Genomic DNA, 16,165 nt, shown 5'->3' with positions numbered 1-16,165 from the left:
ATAAAGAAGAATATCCTTATTCTTATTCTGAGTCTCCTGGCTGGTGTATTGCGCCTTATTGCTATCCTGATATATACCTATTATATTGCCTTTGGAGAAGATTGGGCATCTTCCCCGGAACTTTTGGATAAAACAGCAGCATAAAATATCTGTACTCCCATTCATTGTCTTGGGCATATTTATAAGTATATTTAAAGTAAATGTTATGTTTATATACTATGAAAACCATTGACAGGGTAGCATATTAAAACTTTATGATTCAATGGATTGTTTAGTTGGAATTGATCACTTTTGCTTCGACAAACATAAATGCCTTCAGTAGCTTTGCAAAAATTGATTGGGTTGGATCATTATAGAGAACCCATTGCATTTAAAATTGAGTCATTTGCAGGCAGCATTTTGTCGAGCAGGAGGAGCTGAGAAAATATAATAGTTTTATGGAAAAAGATTCAAAGCTTGTATTTTATTCACTTAACTAATTTCTCTTTCTGAGCCTTAGAGTTTTATGGGTAGTCCTATTGTATATTATAGGCATCTCTGTATGCACATGGAAGAAGGCTGTGAATTAATGGTTAAGATCACCTATGTGACTGCTGCGCTCAGAAAGAGCAAAGATATAATTGAACAAAATACAAGTTATTCTGAATAATTTCCCAGAAAACTACATATATGTATCAATTTACTCACTTCCTCCTGCTCTATAACATGCTACCTGCAGATCACACCACGTTCAAAGTGACAGGTTCACTGTAAGGATTAATATTACACATATGATGAGTGTTACAGTTGTGGATGTGGATCCACTGTGCCAATCTAGTCTAGATTCAGATTGAGGTCAGAGCAGGCAATAGTCAAAGTCCTGGTATTTAGCAGTAGTCAACTCACAGGAACAAACAGGTTATAGCTCTTTCAATAAAGACTAGCAGAACTTGGTACTGATAGATCAGGCAATGATTGGAACAAGGAGCCACATGCTGAAGGGTAAGTAGCCCCCGCAGTGCATTCAATTGTATGCCATGTGGACTGGTTTCTGGGTATGTGTGGTGTGTATCTAAAGTCATGTGTCTGCATGGCAGTGCATGCTTGTCTCATGCGTACTGGGTGTGGATACTTATGATGTAAAAAATGTTCATTGCGTATGTCTCTCCTTTCTGTTCTGTTCAGCAAAATAGGAGTAAACGCTTGTGTGCTCCGTGTGCCTGGTAGGAGTTATCTCCTCCTTCTGTTCATGTGCACCTGTCTGATTAAGGGTGCTTGTCTGCTATATTAGTTCCTGAGTTCTTTGTCAGTTTTGCTTTTTGTCTCTTGAGTGCTATGACCTGCCTAGGTTTTGCGTTTATGCTGTCATGTCTGTTATACCATGCGTTCTTTTCGGCACCTTTATCTGTCCTTGTCTGAGTATTGCCCTTGTCTGGTTAAAATTTGTGTCTGTCTTTTTTGTCTGAGTGTCCTAGTCTATGTTCTGCCTGGACTTATGTGTGTGAACTATGTGTGTGAGACTTTTCGATTCTGCCTTCAGTAAGAGAGTGTCTGGGTTTTCTGGAGGGAGGACATCTGAAGTGAGTACTGTTACATGTCAGTTCACTGCGTGCCATTGATTCCACATGTGCTGGTTGCTATATAAAGGGGTATGTGTAACTGGGCTATGTATCGGTGTGGCAGCGCATGTTTTCCTCTGCTTTCAACTGTGAGTGGTAACTCCGTGACTGGTGTGTCTCTCTCCTGTCTGTATCTGTTCAGTCTGTTTTTACCCTTGCAGTGGTTAACTGCTTCTGAGTCTGTCTAGTATAGATCTGTCTGTGTATATTTGTTATCTGCTTTGCCCCTACACTGTCCTAGTTCCAGTTGACTGTTCTGGTAGTCCATGTTTACTAGTGCATAAAGTCTGTGTATGACTTCCTGATCTGTTATTTGCCTTTACTCCATATCTTGCCATGTCCGTACACCTAGTGCTTTAATGTTTCTGCGTTCAGTGGTCAGCTGCCAAGTATATAGGGACCATACCAAGAGGTAGCAGTCTGTTCACTAATCGGTAATGAAGTCAATATCCCTGTATAGGGGTTAAAAAGTGAATGAAAGGGGCTAGAATAATGCCCTTAGGGTTTGGCCTAACACTTTCTATTTTTTATGTAGATTTGTTGCAAAATTTATATATATATATATATATATATATATATATATATGGAAGGCTCATGTTTAGAGCCGAAACATTGCACCACCTGGGTGAATAAAAGCTTCACTTACTTTTATCCATTGGAGTGCCGCTCTCTTTTCTGGATCTATATCTATCTATATATAACCAAAGAAACAGACAGCACTCCCAGTAAAAAATACATGATGGTTTATTCACCCATGTGGCATAGTGAGGCTACATTTCGGCTCATACAAAGAGCTGCATGTACACAGTTGAAGAAATGAGGTAGCACTCCAATAAAAAAAAATAAAAAAAAAGGTGGTGGACCCACTTTATTACTACATCTGCGTTTTCCTTTCTGGTTTTAAGAGCCAGCAGAAAATCTCAAAACTTTAGGAAAATACTTCTGTTTTATTCCCATTCATTGTCAATGCGGACAAAACTGGACATAAACGCAAACTAGAATGGAGTGCACCAGAATGCATTCTGCTCTATTTTTTGTGTTCCCTTACTGGCCACAAAACTGCTGCAAGTAGCGCATTTGTGTGCATCATGAGATACTGAGCAAGACAGATCCGGCATGAAACACAATGAAAGCCAATAGTGCTGGATCCATTTTTTCGGACACACAAAAAAAGAATCCAGCACCAATAGACTTACAATGGTTTTAGTGCCTGATCTGTCTTGTTAATTTTGGAGAAAATACAACCGGGTTCATTCTGAACGGATGCAGATGGTTCTATTATTAACTGGATGCATTTTTGCTGATCCCCTGACTGATCCAGCAAAAATGCAGATGTGAAAGTAGCCTAATAAAGTAGGTCCATCACCCGTTTACCTTTATTAGAGTGCTGCCTTATTTCTTCAAGTAGATATTCCTGGACTATTTACCAAAGGTCTTTGAGGGATTGCACCCAAATCTTAAATTGTTTTGTGAGCATGATACAGTATATTGTAACTAGGGATGAGCAAAGCGAGTTTTGGATCCTAGATCTAAAGTCGCTTCACTCAAAATTTTGGTTTAATGCTGTATAGAGATCCGTCTTCGTACAGCATTAAAATGTATGCCCTCGAACAAGGCAAAGTGAGTTATTCCTGAAGTCTCGTAAGACTTCAGTGAATAACTGGTACCTCGGTCCCAAAACCCACTTTGGATCCAAGTTTTAGCATGGTTTTCCAGTTTAAAAATCAAATACCGAAGTTATTCACCGTCTCGTGAGACTTCGGGAACAACTAACTTCATCGCTATATGGAGACAAACCTCTGTACAACATTATACTGAAGTTTTGAGTGAAGCAACTTCGGATCTTGAATCCGAAGCTTGCTTTGCTCATCCCTATTTGTAAAATGGATTGTTTCCAAAACAGATTAACCACGTCCAGACTGGGTGATTTCCCCCCTTCCTGGCCAGGCTTAATTTTTCACATCTGACATATGTCACTTTATGTGGTTATAGAGTTGGAACACTTTTAATTATCCAAGCCATTCTGAGATTGTTTTCTCATGACACATTGTACTTTATGTTAATGGTAAATTTGAGTCAATATATTTTACCTTTATTTATAAAAAAAATCCAAAAGTGAAACAATTCACAATGAAAATTTGAAACATTTCACACTTTTCTAAATTTGAATCTCTTCCGCTTTTAAAACAGAAAGTGATACCTCATTAAATATTTATTACTTAACATTTCCTATATGTCTACTTTATGTTGGCATTTTGTAACTGTTATTTTAGTTTTTTTATGTTAAAAAACATAAATGACCCCATTGTAGAAACTACACCCCTCAAGTTACTCAAAAATGATTTTACAAACTTTATGAACCCTTTAGGTGTTCCACAAGAATTAAAAGAAAATGTAGATCAAATTTCAAAATTTCACTTTATTGGCATATTTTCCATTTTGATCCATTTTTTCTTTAACACATCAAGGGTTAACAGCCAAACAAACTCAATAATCATTACCCTGATTCTGAAGTTTATAGAAACATCCCACATATGGTTGTGAACTGATGTAAGGGCACACATCAGGATGCAGAAGAAAAGTAGTGCATATGGTTTTTGGAAAGAAAATTTTGCTGAACTGGTTTTTAGATGCTATGTCCCATTTGAAACCCCCTGATGCACTCTCTCCCAAAAAGTGTCCCCATTTTGAAAGTTAGTGGATAAGGTGCCAGTTTTATTGGTATTATTTTGGGGTACATATGATTTTTAATTGCTCTATATTGTGTTTCTTGTGAGGCAAGGTAACCAAACAATGGCTGTTTTGGCACAGGCACAGTTTTTTTTTTTTTTACAACATTCATCTGACAGGGTAGATCATATTCTATTTTTATAGAGCAGGTTGTTACGGATGCAATGAGATCAAATATGTCTACTTTGTTTGATTGTTTGTTTTTTCAGTTTTACATAATAAAGCATTTTTTTTTTTATTATGCTTTTGTGTCTCGATTTTCTGAACGCCATATTTATTTTATTTTTCTGCCGATCTTCTTGTGCAAGGGCTCATTTTTTGTAGGAAGAGTTGACGTTTTTATTGGTACCATTTTTGGGTACACATGATTTCTTGATCATTCATTATTACACTTTATGGGGCAAGGTGACCAAGAAATTGGTTGTTTTGGCACAGTTTTTATTTATTTATTTTTATCGTGTTCACCTGAAGGGTTAGTTGATATGACATTTTTATAGAGCAGATCGGTATGGACATCGTAATATCTAATATGCATACTTTTTCTTATTTATTAAGTTTTATACAATAACAGCATGTTTGAATGATGTTTTAATGTCTCCATGTTCTGGGAGCTATAGTATTTTTTTATTTTTTTTTTAGCGATTTTCTTATGTAGGAGCTCATTTTTTTGTGGGATGAGGTGACAGTTTTATTGGTACCATTTTGTGGGACATATGCCTTTTTGATCACTTGGTGTTGCACTTTTTGTGATGTAAGGTGACAAAAATGGCTTTTTTTTACACAGTCTTCATCTATTTCCTTTTTTGGTGTTTATCAGACAGAGTGGATCATGTGATATATTTATAAAGCTGGCCATCACGGACGCAGCAGAACCATATGTCTATTAAAAAATGTTTTATTTTTTTTTGATTACTTAATTTGGGATTTTTTTTTAGACTTGAAACCAATTTTGTATTTTTTTTAAACAATTTGTTTTTTATTTTACGCTTTGCTTCCCCGATAAGGTCATACAAGACCTCTGGGGTTCTGTGGAAGACCTAACAGCTCTTGCGCTCTCCCAGCCCCGGCGGTCACATGACCACCGAGCCGGGACTGTATACACAGTGCTCATTGAGCGCTGTGTATACAGCGATCTAGAAGGCAGGGACACCTGTGAACTGTTCCTGCCTTCTCTCTGGGGTGTTCTGCTATCACTGACAGCGAGCCCCTCACTCTGTAACTGCACGATTAGCGCGCAGCTGCCATCTCAAAAACGTTCTAAAACGTCCATTCAGAAATAAACAACCACCCATAGGATGGTCATGAAGTGGTAATTGTGTCATCCAGATATTTTACATAAAATTGTAACAGATGAAGATAGATAATTTGTAAGAAATGATGTGTTCATACACATACAACACACATAACAAAAATGAAAAAATAAAACAAAAAGGTTTCTACAAAATATTTATATTCAAACCATTTTAGGAACTGGGAAGCTGGATCTTCAATGTACTTGAATGTGTCTTTTATACTGACTTTACTCAAAGTCACCAAGAAATGTCCTAAAGACACAATGTCATGTTTGTATGGCTGTTCAGTCCTTCTCTCTTTATGAAATGTAAAAGACTAGTGTCACTTGCTCTTTGTTAATCCTCCTTAGAGAGCTTCATGTTACTGGAAATGGCACTAAACGGTAATTGCATATGTAGGACAATACTAAGGTCAACTAACTCCTCTGTGGTTAGGTGTACTGTGATATTAAGAGACCAACAGTTTCTTTCTTTGAGTTATTGTATTCCATTAAATGCTAAGTAAAAAAACACAACACATATTTAAGGCCTTACAAACTATTATAAAAAGAGAGCAGATGACTAATAGCAGACCCTTAGCCTAAAGTCATTAAGGAAAAACAAAGTTGCACCTAGAGGTGTTTTTCTGGCACACATTTACTCCCTTCCTGGCTAAAATACATTTAAATCTTAAACTGAATTCTCACATTTAGTGAAATCCATCATTGTATATGGTAGGTAAATTAAGGTATTATAAGCCCCTCATTCACCTAATAGACACCGAAGAAGCATCCTTTTCAACTCTATCTGGCTTGCATATCTCATTGTATATTTTTTCCATCTGAATAGGAACGCACATGAAATTATACTTTCCTATACAGTGGGCCATTGGGGGGGAAAAAAACACGTGGTATAGGTTTTTTTTCAACATTTTGGAAATGGATTTCTTTGGATTAGAGGACCTGAATTTCCTAAAACAAATACAGGTGCATCTCAATATATCAGAATATCTTTGATATCAATATCATATTATATAGATTCCTTACATAGAGAGTGATCTATTTCAAGCATTTATTTATTTTAATGTTGATGACAACCCAAAAGTCAGTATCTCAGAAAATTAGCATATTGTGAAAAAGTTTAATGTAGTCTCACTGTCAAACCCTAATCAGCTAAGCAACGCAAAACACATGCAAAGGTCCCCTGAGCTTTTAAATTGTCCCTGTCTAGTTAAGTAGGCTAGACAATAATGAGGAAGCCACCAAAGGTCATTGTTAAAGAAGCCGGCAGTTCACAGAGTGCTGTATCCATGCATATTAATGAAAAATTGAGTGGAAGGAAAACATTTTGGTAGAAAAAGATGTAACAAGCAATAGGGATAACTGCAGTCTTGAAATGATTGTCTAGAAAAGGTAATTCTAGAATTTAGGGGAGAGTCACAAGGAGGGACTTCGGCTGGAGTCAGTTCTTCAAGAGCCAACACACACAGACATGTCCAGGACATTGACTAGAACTGTTGCATTCCTAGTGTCAATCCACTCATGATCCAGAGACGGCAGAGAGGTCTTACCTGGGCTAAAGAAAAAAGCACTGGACAGTGGTCAGTGGTCCGAAGTCCTGTTTGCAGATGAAACTAAATTTTGCATTTCATTTTGAAATCAAGGTCCTAGAGTGTAGAAGAAGAGTGGAGAGACACGCAATCATAGTAGCTTGTGGTCCAATGTGAAGTTTTCATAGTCAGTGATGGTTTGGGGAACCATGTCATCTGCTACTGTTGGTCCACTGTGTTATATTAAGTCCAAAGTCAGCGAGTGCAGTCTTCTACTAGGAGATTTTTCATAATTCGCTCTGCTGACAAGCTTTATGGAAATGCTGGTTTTATTATCCAGCAGGACTTGGCATCTGCCGACACTGCTAAAAGTGCCAATACCTTGTATCACTGTGTTTGATTGGCCAACAAGTTTACCTGACCTAAACCCCTTAGAGAATTTATGGAGTATGGTCAAGAGGAAGATGAGAGACACCAGACCCAGCAATGCATATGAACTGAAAGCCTCTATCAAAGCAACCTTGGCTTCCATAACACCTCAGCATTGCCACAGGCTGATTGCCTCCAAGCCAAGCCAAATTGATGCAGTAATTCAGTACATACAGTATCTCGCAAAAGCACCCCTCACATTTTTGTATATTTTATTATATCTTTTCATGGGACTACACTGAACATATGACACTTTGATACAATGTAAAGTAGTCAGTGTACAGCTTATATAACAAAGTAAATTGAGTGTGCCATCAAAATAACTCAACACACAGCCATTAAAATCGAAACCGCTGGCAACAAAAGTGAGTACACCCCTAAATAAAAAATGGCCAAATTGTGCCCAATTATCAATTTTCCCTCCTAGGTGTTATGTGACTTGTTAGTGTTACAAGGCTTCAGTTGTGAATGAGAAGCAGGTGTGTTACATTTGTGGTTATCACTCCCACTCTCTCACACTGGTCACTGGAAGTTCAACATGGGTCCTTATGGCAAAGATTTGAAAAAAAATAATTGTTGCTCTACATAAAGATGGCCTAGGCCAGGGATGGCCAACCTGCGGCTCTCCAGCTGTTGTAAAACTACAACTCCCACCATGCCCTGCTGTATGCTATGTAGTTTTGCAACAGCTGGAGAGCCTCAGGTTGGCCATCCCTGGCCTAGGCTATAAGACTATTGTCAAAGCCCTGAAACTTAGCTGCAGCTCAGTGTCCAAGACCATACAGCAGTTTAACAAGACAGGTTCCACTCAGAGCAGGCCTCGCCATGGTCGACCAAAGAAGTTGAGTGCACATGCTCAGCATCATATTCAGAGGTTGTCTTTTTTAAATAAATGTATGAGTGCTGCCAGCATTTCTGCAGATGTTAAAGGGCTGGGCGGTCAGCCTGTTAGTGCTGAGACCATATGCTACGCACTGCATCAAATTGGTATGCATGGCTGTCATCCCATAAAGAAGATGATGCACAAGGAAGCCCGCACAAGTTTGCTAAAGAAAAGCAGGCTAAGTACTGTACATGGATAACTGGAACCATGTCCTGTGGTCTGATGAGACCAAGATAAACTTAATTGGTTCAAGAGTGTGTTAAGGCAAACGAGTGTGTCTTGCCTACAGTCAAGTATGGTGGTGGGAGTGTCATGGTTTGGGGCTGCATGAGTGCTGCTGGCTGTGGTGAGCTACAGTTCGTTGACAGAACCATGAATGCCAACATGTACTGTGACATACTGAAGCAGAGCGTGATCCACTTCCTATAGAAACTGGGCCGCATGACACTATTCCAACATGATAACAACCGCAAACACATCTCCAAGACAGCCACTGTCTTGCTGAAAATAACTGAGGGTAAAGGTGCTGGACAAGCCAAGCATGTCTCCAGACCTAAACCCTAAAGAGCATTTGTGGGGTATACTCAAACGGAGGGTGGAGGAGAGCAAGGTCTGCAACATTCACCAGGCAGTGGTAGAAAATAAAATATTGACGCTTTGGGCACAATTTGTCCATTTTCACTTAGGGGTGTACTCACTTTTGTTTCCAGCGGTTTAGACATTAATGGCTGTATGTTAAGTTATTTTGATGGCACATCAAATTTATTTTGTTAAACAAGCTGTACACTGACTACTTTACATTGCATCAAAGTGTCATATCTTCAGTAGAGATGGCCTTGCGGTTAGCTTAGCGGTCGTTACATGGCAAACTTTGCTCGTTTGCGATTCGCTAAACATGCGAAAATATGGCGGTATTCACACGCGCCATATTTATGTGCATAACGCCAAACTTTGACCCATAACACATACATCAGGTAGGACAGGAAAGCCAACTGAGACATTTCAGCAACATGGACACACCCCCTAACCTATAAATAAACCCGATCTGGCCACCATTTTACAGCCAGTCTTTTGCCAGTGTGTGGAGCAGGGACAGACTGTTAGAGAGTATAGAGAAACAAAACACTAGATAATAGGGCCACAAAAGTCCTTTTAAGGACTGGCATAGGTGTGAACTAATCACTATTAACCTCGCTGAGGATATGCATGTGTTATATTTGTAAATTCCTGCAGTAAGAGCATTTGGATCACAGTAAGCATAAATAAAACTTAACTTTTAATGTTCAATATTAAAAAATCCACCCACTTCAAACTAAAATAGATACAGACAAACATATACGTAGACCTGATAGTCCAGATAATATCTGAGGGGGAGGGCAAAATAGAGAAGGAGGAAATGCGAGGGACCACACTATCCTTACGGGGACCCTCACTATTGCCTCAACCCACAGGAACACCATGATGGTGGGCGGCTTGTGGTCCCGTACCTGCCCTATCTCTCCCTCAAAAAACCCTAAAACCTACCAACGCGTTTCCCCTAGCAAAGGTTCATCAGGGGAGAGATAATGCGCAAAGAGAGAGATCAGAACATGAAATAACATATAAGTCTTAAATGAAAACTCAATATATCACCCATAAATGGGTACAGATAATGCAATTAATCCAAAGCCCCAACAGCCATGACAGTAACTGATAATCTTACTTATACTACCAGCTTATTTATTCTAGTTTATACACAGTTTATATGATATGTTCAGGAGTCACATCCATGTAAAGAGACACTTGTTGGTCACATTTCTATTGATTATTAAGATAATGTGAAATACTCAACCAAGCACTTATTCATCAAGACCACATGTATGAGATTGTCAATATCACATACTGCGGACCTTATTTCAATGCACTCACATAATATGACATGAGTGTATATCAATCCGATTCAAACCTTATAGAGTAAACATCGATCTCATATAGAGCTTCATATTAGAATACAAATTGCGGTCAAAAGATCTCTTACATATCCTTTGATAGGAGAGCTGGTGTATACGTTACATGGCCGTGTCAATGGTAGGGGGAGCTTGTATGGAGGTGAACGTCCTGGGAGTATGTGCCAGAGATGAACATCCTTTTTATAGGGCTGAAGTATAATACCTCACCTCTGTCATTTCAGGTAAGTGGAACGCACGCTAACTCCACGTGCGTATGCTCACTGCCAGGACTTCTCTTCTATGGAGCGCTCACCTCACTTCCTGTTGGTGGAATGCATATGTGTTCCATCTCTTGATCACTCCCACTTCAACCACTGTCTTGGAGGCTTTAACCAAATTGGAAAAGAAACCATAATTTTCAGGCCAGCAGATAAGGGGGGTAATCTGGTAGTTGTGGACACGGATCAGTATCGTAATATGTGCATAGCTTTGCTATCAGACAATAAGTGCTATAAAATTCTGTCATCCAATCCAACTGTCATATTCTTGGCAAGTCTTAAGAACATCCTTGATTATGCTTGAAATCAAATCTAATTGGAGAAACAGTATATCACTTTATGCTCCCAATGACACCCAGTATAGCCATGTTTTATGGGCTGCCCAAAATCCACAAAGGGGTCAGTCCACTAAAGGGTAGACCTATAGTCTTAGGCGTGGATTTACTAACATGCAATTGTGGTATATATATCAACAAAATCCTCAGTCAATTTGTATCTGCGTTACCATCATACACCAGGGACACTATGGACTTTCTGAGAAAGGTGGAGACTCTCAGTTTTGACTCTGATTGTATTCTGGCAAGCATTGACGTCAAATCTTTGTATAGTTCAATCCCCCATGCCGAGGGTCTGAGGGTGGCCATGCACTTTATAAAAACTAGGGGCATACATTTTCAGGACCATAATCAATTGGTCATTGATCTATTGGAATATGTGTTAACACACAATTTTTTCCTTTTTGATGGTCACTTCTACCACCAGCTCAGGGGGACCGCTATGGGGAGCCCCTGTGTGCCCTCATATGCTAATCTCCTCCTGGGCTGGTGGGAGGATGTCATAGTGTTTCCTGGTAATCCAAGTTGGTGGTCCGAAAAGACTGTTTTTTTGACTCGATACATCGATTATGTGTTTATGGTTTGGAAGGGGAGCCTCAATGAACTTAAAACATTCATTGGGCACCTTAATGATATCTGCATTGGTCTCTCCTTCACCCATGAATGTCACTATGACAAGATCATATTTTTGATTGTAGAAGTGATGAAATGTATGGACAAATTGTCCACTAATGGCTATAGGAAACCGACAACTACAAACAGTCTCTTACATTGGAATAGCTATCACTCGTATGCCCTTAAGAAAGGTATACCCAAGGGCCAGTTCTTGAGAATAAGAAGGAATTGCTCAGACGTGGAGGGATACTATCAGGAGGCATCTAAACTCCGGCAGAGATTCAGAGAAAGGGGATATCCGGACCTAGTATTGAGGGAGGCTTTTAAGAATGCCAGGAACTATACTACACAAATAAATGAGCCATTGGGGTTTAGGTACCTAGTGATTAAGTAAGCAATTTTGGAATAATGGTCACCTTTAATATTTAACTTTTAATAATATTTATGATAAAATAAGTGCCCTAGGATAAGGTGCAGAAAAATAGAGGAGCAGGGTAGGGATCCACCCTACTCGTGGTGAGTGTACTAAAACTCTAGGGAGGGAGGGAGGGAGGAAGGGGGGGAGGGATGCTGGGTCTCAGCCCCTATTAGTGCCCTGATGAAAAGAGCCCTATTCCCGTACTCCACAACCTCCTAACAGAAGCCCTCAGTTCTCCCTAAGCAGTGCTCTGACTGCCCAGCTTCGTCCTGACAAGGAGCAAGTGAGGGGGGAGGAATTCCCTAGAGGTAATTGATGTACACCACCTGCAGATACGCCACCAGGTCCCTGGAGGCGACCGCCATTGGTACACTTGACCTGTAGAGATAAGTGTCCTGAAAAAAGTGTATGTGTGGGTGTCAGGGGTTGATCACCCGACACATATGCAATATTGATTGATGCTGAGATGCTCAATAACCATAAAATGGCCCGGCGGGTTTCTCTGTTATGTTACAGTTCGTCAGGGGCCCAAAGAAATGGATGTCAGCAACAGTAGCGGCGACTTGTCCACCGGTTGGGACAGTTCACCAAATTACAATTAAACTGTAGACAGCAATGGTTATTAACAGCTGATATGTATCATGTCTCCTTCAAACCACTCCCATAGTGTGGCAGTATAACAACAAGCCGCAGTCACAAATGGGGGTGAAAGGAAGTACTTAGCTCGTCAGGAGTAGCCGGTCAGTGGACCTGTTCCTGCGATACAGACTGTTTCCTATTCCTACACAGTCTGTGTGCTGGATCCCGCGTGTGGCAGTGCAGCAAGAGACGCCGGCACAGCTGCACCATTTGAGCCATCTGCGTCATCTAGGCTCCGCCCATCAGCGCCATCATGTGACCCATCACGTGACCGCAACGTCATGGTCACGTGGGGCATCACATGATCGCAGGTCCTGCGACCATAGTGAGATGGGGAGAAATTGACAGCTGGTTATTACATATACGAGTGTGCTTATTTTATCATAAATACTATTAAAAGTTAAATATTAAAGGTGACCATTATTCCAAAATTGCTTACTTAATCACTAGGTACCTAAACCCCAACGGCTCATTTATTTGTGTAGTATAGTCCGTTGAATTATTATAAGAGTATGGCTGGGTTCCTAGAGACTGGTTTTGAACATGTGTCCAGACTTGATGCAGCTAGTGACGTGTTTTCAGACAAGGCCCTCACATTGACCAAATACACCCCTTCCTTTAAGGCGGCTTTTAAAGAATTAACTAAGGCATACAAAGAGCAGGTGACCTCCTGGTGGGAAACACAATCTCTTGAGAATTATATTAAACATAAAATTGTACCAAGGGGCCTTCGTATCCCTCTATTGCCAGCTAATAGGTGTAAAAGTTCTAGGCTCACTGTCAAGTGGGAGGAAGAAGCAACAGCAAGCTCCCTCCGTTTCATGAATCTTCTACTTGAAGAAGAAAAGTTAAAATTAGAAGAAATAGACTCCTCCGTGAAAGGCCTGATTGAGACTATTAATAAATTCAGACAGGAGCCTGACTTTCTAAGCAAAGAACTTCAGCTTAAGAATACCATTGATAAATTTGAATATCACTTGAAGGAGCGTAAACACAAGCAATATAACCGTGACCTTCAGGACTTTAGGGATAATAGAGTCTATACCAATTTGGACCGTACAGTTATCCCAAGAAAAAAAGCTGAGTCCGACGCTTCTTCAAGTGATATTGAGGCCTCCAAGGGAGAGAGGGAAGGAGGGAGACCGAACAGAGGAAGAGGAAGGGGTAGACCAGGAGGTAGGAGAGGCAGAGGAAGCCGTGACGGTAGAAGTGGGGATTTTTTAGAACAGGCGGTGCCATATCACCTACGACAAAGAAAACCACCTTTGGATATCAACATCCCCCTGAACCCCGCACACAGAGTCTGAATCCACAGCCTGAGCCTCCCACCCAGATCCTCAACCTCTCCAAAAAAACTCTCTCAGTACCCAAATTAAAAATTCTCAGTAAAGGTCTGTCGTTTGTCCCGACACCCCCCTTCAATCAGTTTAATTGGGTTAAAGACCTTCATCTTTTCGTTCGTAGACTACGCTGGTCAAAACATTTCTCCCTAATCAATAAACGTGAAAGCAGGGAATTAGGCGCCCCGCTAGACATCTTGCAAGACGTTCATCTCCTTTTTAGTCTGGCAGATAGCAATCCGGTGGACGGAAAAGGTCCCTTCACGGTGCTAAAAAACAAAAGCACCAAGATGCCACCAGTTGGTGACCCCAATTGTGTGGACGTGTTTCTGCAACAGGTCCTTGCCGACCTTGATCATTTGACTATATCTGGCAGGAAATACAACTGCACTAGAGAAGAACACCTTGCACTGAGGAGTCTTGAGAATGACAAGTGTGTGACGATCAAGCCCTCTGAAAAGGGGGGCAATATCGTGGTCCTAGACACCCCACAGTATAGGGAAATGTGTCTGAGACTTTTATCGGATCGTGAAACCTATGAAAAGCTGAAGTATAACCCAACCCAAAAATATCAGACACAACTTCATCTGATACTAAGGGAAGCTAGAGAACAAGATCTTATTTCCCTAGATGAATTGGCATTTTTGGAGTGTCGACATCCACAAGTCGCTACATTCTATTCCTTACCAAAAATTCATAAGGGTACTGTGCCCCTGAAGGGACGCCCCATTGTTTCTGGCACCAATAGTCTCAACCAGAATGTGGGTGTGCATGTGGACCGGATGTTGGCCCCCTTTGTCAGAGCGCTGCCGTCGTACACAAGAGACACCAGCGACCTTCTAGGTAGACTAGAGGGTATTACTTTGGAGGATGATTGCCTCCTAGGCTCTATCGACGTGGAGGCCTTATATTCATCCATCCCACATAATCTAGGTATGGGGGCAGTGTCAGAATTCCTGGCCACGAGAGGCTGCCAGTTCTCCAAACATAATGCCTTTGTTATGAAGTTGTTGCAGTTCACATTAACCTGCAACTATTTCATCTTTGACGGGTCCTTTTACCACCAGCTCAGGGGCACCGCAATGGGGAGTCCCTGTGCCCCATCGTATGCAAACTTGTTCCTGGGCTGGTGGGAAAGGGAATTGGTGTTCACCGACCCCCCTAGCCCACTCACCACACCTGTGGTGATGTGGGCCAGATATATTGATGATATCTTTATTATCTGGCGGGGGTCGGTGGGCACCTTCCGAGATCTGGTGGACATTCTCAATGTGAACCATCTTGGATTACGGTTCACATATGAGATGTCCGCTGGCTCCCTGCCTTTCCTTGACATCCGGATTGATAAGGGACCGGAGGGCGAACTCCTCACACAGACCTATAGAAAACCCACGGCTACAAACTCCTTGTTGGAGTGGGAGAGTTTTCACCCCGGCCCTTTGAAACGAGGTATCCCTACAGGTCAATACCTGAGGATGCGAAGGAACTGTTCCTCTATCCAGCAGTTCAAGGAACAGGCGGGGGACCTCCGCCAAAGATTTTTGGATAAGGGGTTTCCAGACTATGTCCTGAGAAAAGCCTACCAGAGGGCACTTGCCTCTGACCGTACAGGGCTGCTACATCCACAGAGATCTAGGAGTGATGATAAAATGATACGGTTGATAGGTACCTTCGACATGGGGGCTGAAGAGGTAAAGGAGATTCTCAAGAAAAACTGGAGTACTCTCCTGCTCGATCCAGATATTGAAAAAATGGTGGCCCCATTTGCCCAAGTCACGTATCGTAGGGGGCGTAACATCAAAGATCATGTGGTACATAGCCATTACTCGGGTGCTGGCACCGCATCGACTACATGGCTGAGAGCTCCAATTGACTCCTACCATTGCAGTGGGTGTGTCGCCTGCCCCTACATCAAACAGGGACATAGCTTCACTGGTCATGTGACTAATCACACCTATACCATCAAACAGTTTATCAACTGTCGCAGCAGAGGTGTGATTTATCGTGCACAATGTATATGCGGCCTTGAATACATTGGCAAAACCAAGCGGGAGCTGCGCAGGAGGATAGGAGAACATTTGGGGGACCTACGTCATCATAAGGATACCCCCTTGGCACGCCATGTGACTTTGGTCCATGGCGGGGATTACTC

The 16,165-nt window shown here is 41.2% G+C and overlaps 1 protein-coding gene across 1 annotated transcript in view; it reads left to right on the top strand.

Annotated features, from left to right (window-relative positions):
• The window catches only part of LOC122931446 (protocadherin-9-like), a 680,287-nt gene that overhangs the window by 143,903 nt on the left and 520,219 nt on the right, over positions 1–16,165 (top strand). The gene's annotated exons all lie outside the window — the stretch shown is intronic.

The sequence above is a fragment of the Bufo gargarizans genome, chromosome 3, assembly GCF_014858855.1.
Source record: "Bufo gargarizans isolate SCDJY-AF-19 chromosome 3, ASM1485885v1, whole genome shotgun sequence".
Lineage (NCBI taxonomy): Eukaryota > Metazoa > Chordata > Amphibia > Anura > Bufonidae > Bufo > Bufo gargarizans.
This window is presented reverse-complemented; position numbering and strand designations above follow the sequence as displayed.